The following is a 12,677-nucleotide window of genomic DNA, read 5'->3' as shown; positions in this document are numbered from 1 at the left end:
ATGCATTATTGGGTCGAAGCAGACGGCACAAGAACTTAAAGGAACAACATTAGCGGCAAAGCATTGTGTGATTGAGTTATGGTAAGGGAAGATATATCGAATTATTTTGGAATCGCAGGGTTTGAAGAAAATATGAAATGCATTATCAGATCGATACAGAGAACATGAACTTTGGAATTGGTTGGTGATAAATATTTGATTTCGTGAGTGATAGAATAGATAGAACTGCGATATATATGAATAATAGAAATGGTATATGTACAAGAAATGAAAGCAAATAATTTAGTTGATATAAAAACACAAGAAAGTAAAGAACTGGCTGTTGATAGACATTTGACTTCATGCGTAACAGAATAGATAGAACGAGGAATGAGTGATACAAGTGTCATGTGTGTATGTGTACAAGAAATGAAGGACAAAGAATATGGTTTGTAAGCAAATAATTCAGCGAGGAATGTAATGGAAATGCCAATAAAAGTGAAAGAATAGATACAGAGAAGGAAATAATGACTTACAGAATGAAAAAAAAAATAATGCGCCACAGTGAAGAAGAAAACAATGAGTCACGGAATGAAGAAGAAAATAATAGCTCAGAATGAAAAAGATCAAAATAACTTACGGAACGAAAATAATGAGTCAGAATGAGGAAGAAAATAATGAGTCAGAATGAAGAAGAAAATAATGAGTCAGAATGAAGAAGAAAATAATGAGTCAAAGAATGAATAGGAAGCAAATCACTTAGCTGACTAATAATAATGGCAGAGGAGAATGGCGCAGGTGCAAATTAGCATAATGGCCTGAACGCTTCTTCCTGATCATTAATATAAAAAAGTAATGAAAATAAAGATCTTTCGCAAAACTTCAACGACTCGAGTCATTAAATATATTCAACTTTTTCCATTTTTTATACAAAACTTAGATTACGTTTCATTTTTCTCTCCCCCTCCCTCCCTCCCTCCCTCCTTCTCTCCCTTTCCCTCTACCTCCCTCCCTCCCTCCCTAAGACACGGATACCCAACTTCCTCCCTGCATTTATTTCATCCTACGCAAATCCCTCTTTATCACATTTCCTTGTTTGCATTTACAATTTGCTACACGAACTCGTATTCTCCCCTCCTCCCTTTATTCCTCTTTTCCTTCTCGAGTCATATTAACTTCCCTTCTTCTTCTTCTTTTGTTTCCTCCTCTTTTTTTCGTATATCCCTAACACCTGATTCCCTCCGTACCTGAGAGAGAGAGAGAGAGAGAGAGAGAGAGAGAGAGAGAGAGAATCGGATAAAACGAGTGATGCAGAGAGAAACAGACAGACAGACAGACGGAAAGACAAACACACACGTACACACAATCACACATACTTGACAGGCAAACAGACAGGCAGAGAGAGAGAGAATAGAGATGAGGGGGGTAACTTCTGTAGGCGAGAAGTGGAAACAGACGAACAGCAGCTGAGATTCTTAAGGACGTACATAATTAAAACTTTCCGGGGGGAGATATAATCGCCTATATAGCAGATTGTTCTTGTTTCAATATTATGCGCGGCGTGAGGGAAGCGTGAACTTGGAATCCCCTCCTCAAAGTTTTCTTATAAGTTGAGAACAGGCGGGGGCGGCAGAGAGAGAGAGAGAGAGAGAGAGAGAGAGAGAGAGAGAGAGAGAGAGAGAGAGAGAGAGAGAGAGAGATCCACACGAGTGCCTGATTGACTGACCGACTTGCTAACAGACATATAGACAGGTGAACGTAAACACTTACTGCCAACACCTAATTAGTCTTGCCCGAGAGAGAGAGAGAGAGAGAGAGAGAGAGAGAGAGAGAGAGAGAGAGAGAGAGAGAGAGAGAGATTAAGGCGAAAAAACAAAATCATAAAGAACCATTTTGATAGCTCACTTTTTTCGTTGTTATAAAAAGGACACCAGCAAGATAGCACCAAAATAAGGGAAAACTGCCCACACACTACGAACATACCAGGATACCACCGAGCTACGAATATAATGCCAAACTCTTAACAAAATATTAATATACCACCAAATACGTACATAGTTACTTCCTTTCCTCCCTTCCCATTCCTTCAGATACACCCGACTTCCTTGTGATAGTTATATACTTGAAATACTAACTACCTTTTAACCATTCCATACTGACAAATAAATGTTTAATTACTAACATCACCAATATATCCCCTTGCATCATATCTATCCTCCCATTGTCTATAACTAAATTACTCTCCAATTTATCATTTTTATATTGTTTTAGTTTTTTTTTTTATTACTGAACAGACTAGCATTTTTCATTCATTTCCTCTGTCTTTACTTATTTTTTTATCGTTGGCATTATTTTTTACTATTATATTCCCATTACTTTTTATTATTATTGTTATTATTGTGATTATTCATCTCAGCCTCGTTTTCTTTCCATTGGTTCGTCAACCTTATGAATAAAAACTGAAGGACTCGGAAATTAAGGTCAAAATAAAGAAAAAGTTATAAATCTCTGCCAGTAAACGACGTGGAGAGAGAGAGAGAGAGAGAGAGAGAGAGAGAGAGAGAGAGAGAGAGAGAGAGAGAGAGAGAGAGAGAGAGAGGAAGCAGTGAGACTCAGGCAGCTAAGTTAATGAAAACTCCACTTCCATCTCTTCCTCTTCCTTCCTTCTCTTCCTATTTCTTCTCTGCTTCTTCCATTTCATCTTATTCGTTATTTCTATTGCTTCTCTTTCCAATTCCTCTTTTTCTTTTATGTTTTCCTTATCTATCTCCTCCTCCTCCTCCTCCTCCTCCTCATTTATATTCTCTTCATTTCCTTTACTTTCAGAATTATTATTATTGCTTCCTCCCTCCTTCCTTTACTCATTATTTCTCTAAGCAGGTGTAACTAAAACCACTACGAATTGGGTATTAAAGGCAATAAAACACACACACACACACACACACACACACACACACACACACACACACACACACACACACACACACACACACACACACACACACACACGTTTTTCAAGGAGACCTAATTTTGAACGTACACGAGAGAGAGAGAGAGAGAGAGAGAGAGAGAGAGAGAGAGAGAGAGAGGGGGGGGGGAGGGGGTAGGCTTTCCAAGTTTGTTAATAATGAACTTGTTTATGGCGTTAAAAAATTATCCGAGGAAAACTCTCTCTCTCTCTCTCTCTCTCTCTCTCTCTCTCTCTCTCTCTCTCTCTCTCTCTCTCTCTCTCTCTCTCTCTCTCTCTCTCTGACGCAATATTAAACTAATAAAGCAGCAAAGATGAATGATAGCTACGGAAAGCAATCGTTGAATTATGAAAAACGAACGAAATTTACGAGGATGTGGGAAGATGCGATAATATATGATAAAAGTTATAAATGAAGGCAAGACGGATGAAAAGGATGCGGGAGATGAAAGAGGAGGAGGACGTGTATAAAAAGGAAAATGAAAATGAAGGTGGAATACAAAATGAGACACAGATGAATGCAAATATACAAGAACGAATGAATGAACGAGAAACTTGACGAAATATTAAAGTTTCCGTGATAAGAAAAAAAGAAAACGGAACTTAATTTGGTGGAGGAGGAGAATAATCATGAGGAACAGTGGAAATAAAAGACGGAGAAGGAGGGAAAATTAAAGTTTCATCTTTTTAATGCCAATCTTACTCTCTAAATATTGCGATTTACTTTTGTAATATTCATGTTGTTGTTGTTGTTTTTATCATATATATTCGGGCCGCCTTTTTTGTATCTAGGTATTGGAATAATGCATTAGATTCTTCGATGAATAAATAATCATGAAGAGTGGCAATAAGAAAACGGAGGAGGAGGGAATTTTTTTTTCTTTAAATATTGTCAGCTACTTTTATAATATTCATGTACGTATTCATCGTATATATTTCGTCGCTTCCATATATTTAGATATCGAATGATGTATTAGCGTCTCCGATGAATAAAATACGCACCTGTCTTCAATCTCTTCTCGCCCACATATTTCACCCTTTTTTTGAATTCATCTCCACTTTTCATTCCGTCTCCCTGCTCCTCCTCCTCCTCCTCCTTCTCCTCCTCCTCCTCCTCCTCCTCCTCCTGCTCCACCGCCACCCATTCTTGTGTCCCGTCAATTCATCTTTCCTCGTCCTTTTGCTCCTGTTTCTCTTCCCTATTTTTCACTCCATTTTATTCACATCTTTTCGTATCTTTCTCTGGTTCCTTTTTCTTCTTTCATCTCTCTGTACTATTCACATGTTTTCGTCTTTGCTTCTCCTCCTCCTCCTCCTCCTCCTCCTCCTCCTCCTCCTCCTCCTCCTCCTCCTCTTCCAACTTTTCATTTTATCCACAGTTCTTCGTCTTCCCTTCCTCCTCGTGTTTCTTCTCTTTTCTTCTTACATCTCACTCAATTTTATTCACTTATTTCAAGTCTGCTCCTCCTCTTCCTACATTTCATTGCATTTTATTCGCATCTTTTCGTTCCCCTCTTCTCTTCTTTTCATATACGAGTATTTCGTTAATCTCTTCCATCTTCGTCTTCCCCTCATCCATTCCTCAATCTCTTCCCTCTCATTACCCTTTCTCCTCATTCCCTCCTTCCAACTCGAGACAAGTAGAAGTCTCTCATTTGCACTCGATCTAAAAGGCCACGAGGTTAAGCATCATTAGGAGGGGGAAGAGAAGGGGAGGAGAGGGGAAACGGCGATGAGGGGAGAGGGGAGGACGTGTTGGTTGAGTGGGGAAGTGGGGAAACGAACCTCATTTGTGAAGCATATGGTGAAGGGGTCAAGATGAATGGGTATTGATGGGGCTGGCTTGTTGACGTGGTGGTGGTGGTGGTGGTGGTGTCTGTCTTAATCTTGATCTTGAGTTTTGGTGTTTAGTTCGTCTTCGTTTTTTTCTCTTGGTTTGTTGTGATTTTCTGTCTCTTTTTCTCGAGGTTTTGTTTGATTTTTGCCTTGTTTTTTTTTTTGGGGGGGTTACTTTTTTCTCGTGATTTACTTTTCTTTCTTTCTTTTCTTTCTTTCTTTCTTTCTTTCTTTCTTTTTTATCCTCTGCCTCTTTTCTTCTCCTCTTCTTTATACATTTACTCTCTCAATTTCCCGTTACTACCTATAAAACGCACAACTACAACAGAGATTCAGAGAGAGAGAGAGAGAGAGAGAGAGAGAGAGAGAGAGAGAGAGAGAGAGGCAGCAGTGGGGAGTGTTATGCAGCCAGCCAACACACAATTACCATGAGAATATCCTTACCCACAGACCCTGCTTTCTGTAAACCGGCTGGAGGGAACACCTTAATTTACTGAAGTGCCTTGCTCCAAACCCAGTGTGTGTTTAACCCTCAGATAGTAATGTCGTTTCCAATGCCTTGTTTTGATCCACTTAATTACCAATATATTCGTACTCTATTTCTTGAAGGGAGGAGTTTTTGAAATTTTTGTCTCTGTCTTCCTAGTTTTCTTGTTCCAGTTGTGTGTTTTTGTCTGTCTCTCGTCGCTGTCTTTCTCCCTGCTACATTTTTTTTTATTTTACTATTTGTTTACTAACTTTTTCATGTGTTTACCTAATTGTTCCTCTACTTATTGTTTTTGTTTGTCTCTTTTTCCTGTTTTTATTGTGTAATGTGTGTGTCACTTTCTGTCTTTCCTGTCTCTCTCGTCTTTCATGTTCATCTCTTCTTTTATTACCTCTTTTACTAACTGTTCTCATATTCTTTTACACATTTCTTCTATTTCTCGTGTCTTATCTACTGTTCTTTCGCATACTTTCCTCTCCTTCCTCCTCAGTTACTTCATTCCTTCCTTGGACGTTTTTCATGATTTATTCCACTTGTCTCCTTTTCTTGGACTCCCTAACTACGCGTGTGTGGTTTGTGCTTATCGTTATAATCCGATGTATGTGTTATGTGCGTGTGGTGTGTGTTCAATTACCTTTTAAGTTGATTGACCGTGTGTGTGTGTGTGTGTGTGTGTGTGTGTGTGTGTGTGTGTGTGTGTTAGGCCGTTAAACAATTACCTGCGGGACTCACTGGCTCAATATTTCAATTGCATTTATATTTAAAACGATGTATTTTCAATGTACAGAGAGAATGTTCCGCTTTGTTCACCGGTAGTAGCTTTTGTTGTGGCTTTTCTCCCTCGCTGAGTGTTGTTTAAAAGCGCAACGCCATACCTCACCTCTTTTTTTGTGTTGAAAGGCTTTTATGGGACGCTCGCAGATACCTCTCTTGAATTGTTCCACCATTTTGTACATTGGATCAACTCTTTTTTTTTTTTCGCTTATTTCCTTATTTTGCTTTAATGTTTTGATGTTTTCAGTCCACTTTAAATCATTTCCATTTTTTTTTTTTTCACTCGTTTGCACTTTGTAACATATGATATATTCACTTTTTTTTTCTGTTTCAACATTTATTATCACCAGGGCAGTATGATTTGTTTTACCATTTAATACATTAACGCCATGATTATTTTTATCATTCAAGTACATTATACTTATTACAGATCAGTTTCCAATGCTTGCCTCAGCTTCCGCCTTGTTGAACTGTATTTACCTAACAATACTTTAATTTTTCATGTCGTTTTCATATTTTATATTTACTGTACACTTTTTTCTATATTATTTCGCTACTGATTTGTTTTAGTGAATTAAACAACGCATTTCGAAGCTCATTTTTCAATTTCTCTCTCTCTCTCTCTCTCTCTCTCTCTCTCTCTCTCTCTCTCTCTCTCTCTCTCTCTCTCTCTCTCTCTCTCTCTCTCTCTCTCTCTCTCTCTCTCTCTCTCTCTCTCTCTCTCTCTCTCTCTCTCTCTCTCTCTCTCTTGTTACACTTCACTGCTAAAATAATCCTTTCCACGTTGGACTTACCTTCATACAACTTTCACTCACCTTTTGTTTTGAACTGAACATCACAACACCTTGTTTATAATCGACAACAAACAAAGAATCCCTAAACTTACCCTTAACTTATACCCCCTCCAGTCTATCTTCCCTAACAACACCTTAATCTTTCCTACAATTCATCAGCTCATACGGAACATACAGCCAAAGAAAGATAAAAAAAAAAAACACATGACAAACACACCGCCTTGATTCCTTGTGTGGGTAAATTGCAGGTAAAATACAGAAAAGAAAGAAAAGAAAGGAAAAACACATCACAAACACGCCGCCTTGCTTCCTTGTAGGGGTGGGGGACAGGTAAAGGTTGAAGTGACACCAAATTACCTGGGACACGCGCGCGCTGCCAACTGTCCACTAAGGTAATGAAGTAATGCAATATTTCTCCCTCTTCTAGGTGAGTGGCGCTCCTTGCAAGGCTCAGGTGTGCTGTGGAGAAGCTCAGGTGTGCTTTGGAGAGGCTAAGGTAGGTGTGGAAGTTATGTGGAGTTTATGTGGAGCTGCATGAGGAGATGTGAACGTGTTATGTGGATTATGTGGTGCTCTAGTTTGTATATAACACCTGTAGCACCTGTATACCTTGCCACAATAGGCGGAGAGAGTGAGAGAGGAAGAGGGAGAGGGTGAGGGAGGGAGTTGCTTTGTGTGTTTACCTGTCCTCCAGTGTCACGTTTCTCTTAACTTGTTCTTCGTTGTCAAATTATCGCCTTTCGTTTCTTCCAGGATAGCAATGTGGTGGCCTTGAACTTTTTTTATCTTGTTGTGTGTGTGTGTGTATGTGGCTGTGGTATTGTAATAGTAGTAGTAGTAGTAGTAGTAGTAGTAGTAGTAGTAATAGTAGTAGTCGTAGTAGTAATACCAGCAGCAGCAGTAGTATTAACATATTTACGTGCATAATATTCCAGGCACGTTGGAAGCTAAATCACCTTGCGCCTCACTCAGGTATCCACCATTTCTCACCTGGACGCGAAAAAGAAAAAAACCAACAACCACTCAACACACACGTATTTACCTTTCGAAAAAATACACACTACATACATTACAACGTTATAAAAGCAAGAAATCACCTCTTTAATGGATCCGGCTTTACTCAGGTTTACTAACTCGATAAATCCTCTGATGGCTAAAGCTGGGAGAGAGAGAGAGAGAGAGAGAGAGAGAGAGAGAGAGAGAGAGAGAGAGAGAGAGAGAGAGAGAGAGAGAGAGAGAGAGAGAGAGAGAGAGAGAGAGAGAGAGAGAGAGAGAGAGAGAGAGAGAGAGAGAGAGAGAGAGAGAGAGAGAGAGAGAGAGAGAGAGAGAGAGAGAGAGAGAGAGAGAGAGAGAGAGAGAGAGAGAGAGAGAGAGAGAGAGAGAGAGAGAGAGAGAGAGAGAGAGAGAGAGAGAGAGAGAGAGAGAGAGAGAGAGAGAGAGAGAGAGAGAGAGAGAGAGAGAGAGAGAGAGAGAGAGAGAGAGAGAGAGAGAGAGAGAGAGAGAGAGAGAGAGAGAGAGAGAGAGAGAGAGAGAGAGAGAGAGAGAGAGAGAGAGAGAGAGAGAGAGAGAGAGAGAGAGAGAGAGAGAGAGAGAGAGAGAGAGAGAGAGAGAGAGAGAGAGAGAGAGAGAGAGAGAGAGAGAGAGAGAGAGAGAGAGAGAGAGAGAGAGAGAGAGAGAGAGAGAGAGAGAGAGAGAGAGAGAGAGAGAGAGAGAGAGAGAGAGAGAGAGAGAGAGAGAGAGAGAGAGAGAGAGAGAGAGAGAGAGAGAGAGAGAGAGAGAGTAAGAGGGACTGAGTGAGAGTTTTCCAGCGGCACCGGCTTTGTATTGGCGGTCACGGATTTCAGTTTAAAGCCGTGTTCTCCCCTGAAGGCAAGGTGATGCCAAGCCAGATACAGGGAGGAGCTGGGACACATATTCTATCGTTTCCTCTTGGTCAGTGGTTTTATTTTTCGCTTTCTGGTTGTTTGTCTGCTTTTTTTGCTTTTTTTTTTCGTGTTTTCGGTTTTTGGTTTTCTCTTGTGGGTATTTCCGTTTTTTTTTATGGTTCTCTTTTTTTCTGTTTGTTGTGGTCTCCCGTCAATTCTTCTTTTTATGCTTTCTGCTTCGTCTCTGCTCTTTATAGCTTTCCATTTTTTTTTCTTTATTTTTTTGTTTTGTAGTTTTATGTTAATTTGTTTTTCCTGTTTTCTGGTTTGTATCTTTTCCATTTGTAACTTTCAAACATTTTTTTTTTTTTTATTTCTTTAGTTTTCTGCCAATTTTGCTCTATCCTCCTTTTTTCTTTTTTATCCTAGTTATACCTTTCACATCTCTCGCTTTCTATTTATACCTTTCACATCTCTCGTTTTCTGTTGTCGTGTTCCATGTACTTATCTTCAATTCCTTGTTTGCCTCGTACCACACGCACAAAAGCACACATCCCATTCCACGTTTAAAGAATTCCCCTCAGTACCGCGAACAAGCTGAAGTATTAAAAGCGCACTGACCTGTCAATAAATAATACACTACACAAACAGCGAGGAAACGAACATTAGAAAATCCACACGTAAAAAATCAACAAGAGAGACCAACAGCACATGAATATTCATACCCTGGGGAACGAAGGTGTAAAGGGAGACGTAAAGAAGAACACTATGGAAAAAAAAACAAGCCGGAACATTACACACATACAGCATTCAGGTAAAAATACAATCAAATAAGAATTCCTCACCTGAAGGCGTCGCTGTGGGAGTAATAGGCGGGGCAGGCGTGCAGGACGAGAGCTTAGGCAAAAGACACAGCATGATGGAAATAGCTGTAGCCGCTATCACCACCGGCCGTCCTGCCCTGCATCCTCCGCCGACCCTTGGAGGCTGCATCTGTCGGGAGGGAGAGCGAGGAGTGAGTGAGAGTGACGGCAAGAGAGGAGGGGATGTTAGAGGCGGAGATAGCGTCGGGAAATGCGGGAGAAGCAGATATGGGTGTAGATGTGAGAGGTGGGAGAGGAGAGGAGGGAGATGACACAGTGCTCAGGGTGTTGACAAGCAGAGAGAGAGAGAGAGAGAGAGAGAGAGAGAGAGAGAGAGAGAGAGAATGAATACATAGATGATACCATAAACTGAACAGGCAAGGGAAAAATTACGAAAAGAGAAAGGGACCCAGAGAGAGAGAGAGAGAAAGAGAGAAAGAGAGAATATAGGTGTCAAAAAGAATTGTGTTACTGTGGCCGGGAAGAATGCAACACTCATAACAGCCGTCATTCCCTCCACACACCACCCGCAGTACCCAACACTTCTCTTTGTTGTCGGAAAGATTCAAGTTAAAATACAATAGCAAATGATATTCCATAACCAGTTTCCCTCCCCTCCTTCCTCGTCTTTCAGCATTTCCCCTTTTCCTCCCATTCTGCCTCTCTCCCTTCCCTTTATTATTCTTCTTCCTCCTCCCTTTTCTTATCGTTACGTCTTCCCTCTTCCCTCTCTTTCTGTTTCACTCCCCCATTCGTTATTATTCCTTCTACGATTCAGTCTCTCTTCTTCATTCCACCCTTGTCATTTTCCTTTCTTCCTCTTCCTCTCTTTCTTATTCTTACGTAGTCTCTCCTTTCTCTTTCTCCATCCTAAACTTTTAGCATTATTTCTATCATTCTCCTTCCTTCCTTCCTTCCTTCCTTCCTTCCTTCCTTCCTTCCTTCCTTCTTTTCCTTCTTGTACTCTTGTTTCTCCTTTTATTCCTCCCGCCCCTCCCCTCTTTTTTACATGAATATTACCCCTTAAGGCTCACAGTGTTTATTCATAAGGTATGCAATGCTGCTATCTAAGTGAGTACATACGAGGAATGCGGCAGTCCAGGTGTTGTAGGCTCGGCTGCCACGCTCAGGTATGTCGTTCCCCTGAGAACTCATGAGGTGGTGCAAGATTCCACGTGCAGTATTGAGAGTGTGAAAAGAAAGGCATGAAGTCTCAGAAGAAAAATATCATGTGTTGTGGTTTGGTAGTGTTATGTATGTAGGTCTCTCTCTCTCTCTCTCTCTCTCTCTCTCTCTCTCTCTCTCTCTCTCTCTCTCTCTCTCTCTCTCTCTCTCTCTCTCTCTCTCTCTCTCTCTCTCGTGTCAATCACCCAGTGAATGTAATGGAAAAATATTCTGGTCTTCATTCATCTCGCTACTCTCTCATGAACATTCCTGCTGAGACGAAACATTGACGTGTGTGTGTGTGTGTGTGTGTGTGTGTGTGTGTGTGTGTAAGGTATCAATTGTAGTAGTAGTAGTAGTAGTAGTAGTAGTAGTAGTAGTAGTTTTCAGGCAAATCTCAAGTTCTTTCATATCAAACTTATATTTATTCAACGTAAACTACGACAGAAAATCAATGCTTGAAATTAAATCTAAAATACAAGACATACCTTCCCCTTCCCAATGAACACACACACACACACACACACACACACACACACACACACACACAAAGCACAAAATGAACACATGAAAACAAAACCTGAATCACATTTCTTATATCTTCTTTGCTATGCCCTTTATTGAATCATCACAGTGACATTGGAGGTAGCGAGGGGTTCATATGGAGCGTCGTGAACCCAAACCCGAACCACTGAACCCGCGAACCTCGTCATTAAACCTGTAGTGGCGGCGGCGGCGGTGGTGGTAGTGGTAGTGGTGGTTCTCGGTTCCCAGTTTCCTCGCAGCCTTGTATTCTGTTCTCTAGTATAATTCAGTCCCTTAAATTCCCGTTTTCCTTCGAGCCTCGAGCAGATAAGTTGTTTACCGTGTTATCTCCTGCAGGGGGGTCTATGTTATTATTATTATTATTATTATTATTATCATTATTATTTTTATTATTATTATTATTATTATTATTACTATTATCATTGTTGTTGTTGTTCTTGTAATGGTGCCTACTGGTTCCCATATTGTTCGTTCGTCAGTTTCCTTTGTTATCATGCAATCGGAATCGACTTTCAATATGTTAGGCTTGAAATTTAGTTTAGACTCAGATATCCAGTCCTATCTCTCCCTTCTGCCTCTTCTCCCTCATTCTTCCCTTACTCTTCCTCCTAACTTATTCCTTTCTTTATCTCTCTAACATTTTTGCTCTTTCCCTCTTTTCCGTTATATTTCGTTCCTTTCTCTCCTGCCTTACTTTGCTTGTATCGTCCTTTTCTTTTTCTTCCTCTTTTCCTTTCTACGTAGCTCTCTTTATTCCTGTCTTCCTCCATTCTTCTTTCCATTTTCTCTCATGCTTATAAGTCCCTTTGTTCCTTTTTCTTCCTTTCCATTCTCTTTCTTTCTCCTAACTTTCTCCTTCCTTCCTTTTGTTTCCTCTTAACTAACTCCCTTATTCCTTTTCCTTCCCCCCGCCTCTTCTCTCTTTCTTCCTCTTAATTCTCTCCTTTCTTCCTTTTGCTTCCTCATAACTTTCCTCCTTCAACTCATTCTCTTCTCCTCCTTACTCTTCCCCTTCTTTGCCTGGTTTCCTTCCATTTCCCTTCTTCCTCTCGCACCCTCCTCCCTTCTTCCTCTTCCTTCCTCTCCTTCTCTTCCTACCTCCTCTTCCTTCGCTACTTCCACATGTACAAAGAGAAAGTGATAAATCGACCCAAGTTAATTTTTCAGAAAGGTTCGGTCATTGTCTGACTTTTCCGCCCAAAGAGTTAGCAAGCAATATCACGGCATCGCGGGGGGGAAGAGAGAGAGAGAGAGAGAGAGAGAGAGAGAGAGAGAGAGAGAGAGAGAGGGAGAGGGAGAGAGAGGGAGGGAGAGGAAGATTTATGAAGGAAATGATGAATGTGATTTGACTTATTTTCCACTTCGTTTATCGGTTGCAGAGAGAGAGAGAGAGAGAACAAA

The 12,677-nt window shown here is 40.6% G+C and overlaps 2 long non-coding RNA genes across 6 annotated transcripts in view; one reads left to right on the top strand and one right to left on the bottom strand.

Annotated features, from left to right (window-relative positions):
• The window catches only part of LOC135089722 (uncharacterized), a 259,283-nt gene that overhangs the window by 121,248 nt on the left and 125,358 nt on the right, over window positions 1-12,677 (top strand). For all 5 annotated transcript variants that reach the window (XR_010261610.1, XR_010261611.1, XR_010261612.1 and 2 more), the window contains exon 3: window positions 7,266-7,334. This is a non-coding gene — a long non-coding RNA (uncharacterized LOC135089722). The remainder of the gene's footprint in view (window positions 1-7,265; window positions 7,335-12,677) is intronic.
• LOC135089723 (uncharacterized) overlaps window positions 1-12,677 on the bottom strand; it is a 99,898-nt gene that overhangs the window by 5,061 nt on the left and 82,160 nt on the right. The window contains exon 2 of the long non-coding RNA XR_010261614.1: window positions 9,549-9,696. This is a non-coding gene — a long non-coding RNA (uncharacterized LOC135089723). The remainder of the gene's footprint in view (window positions 1-9,548; window positions 9,697-12,677) is intronic.

This window comes from Scylla paramamosain, chromosome 33 (assembly GCF_035594125.1).
Source record: "Scylla paramamosain isolate STU-SP2022 chromosome 33, ASM3559412v1, whole genome shotgun sequence".
In the NCBI taxonomy this organism is placed as follows: Eukaryota; Metazoa; Arthropoda; class Malacostraca; order Decapoda; family Portunidae; genus Scylla; species Scylla paramamosain.
The sequence above is the reverse complement of the archived record's forward strand: the minus strand, read 5'-3'. Positions and strand labels throughout refer to the sequence as shown.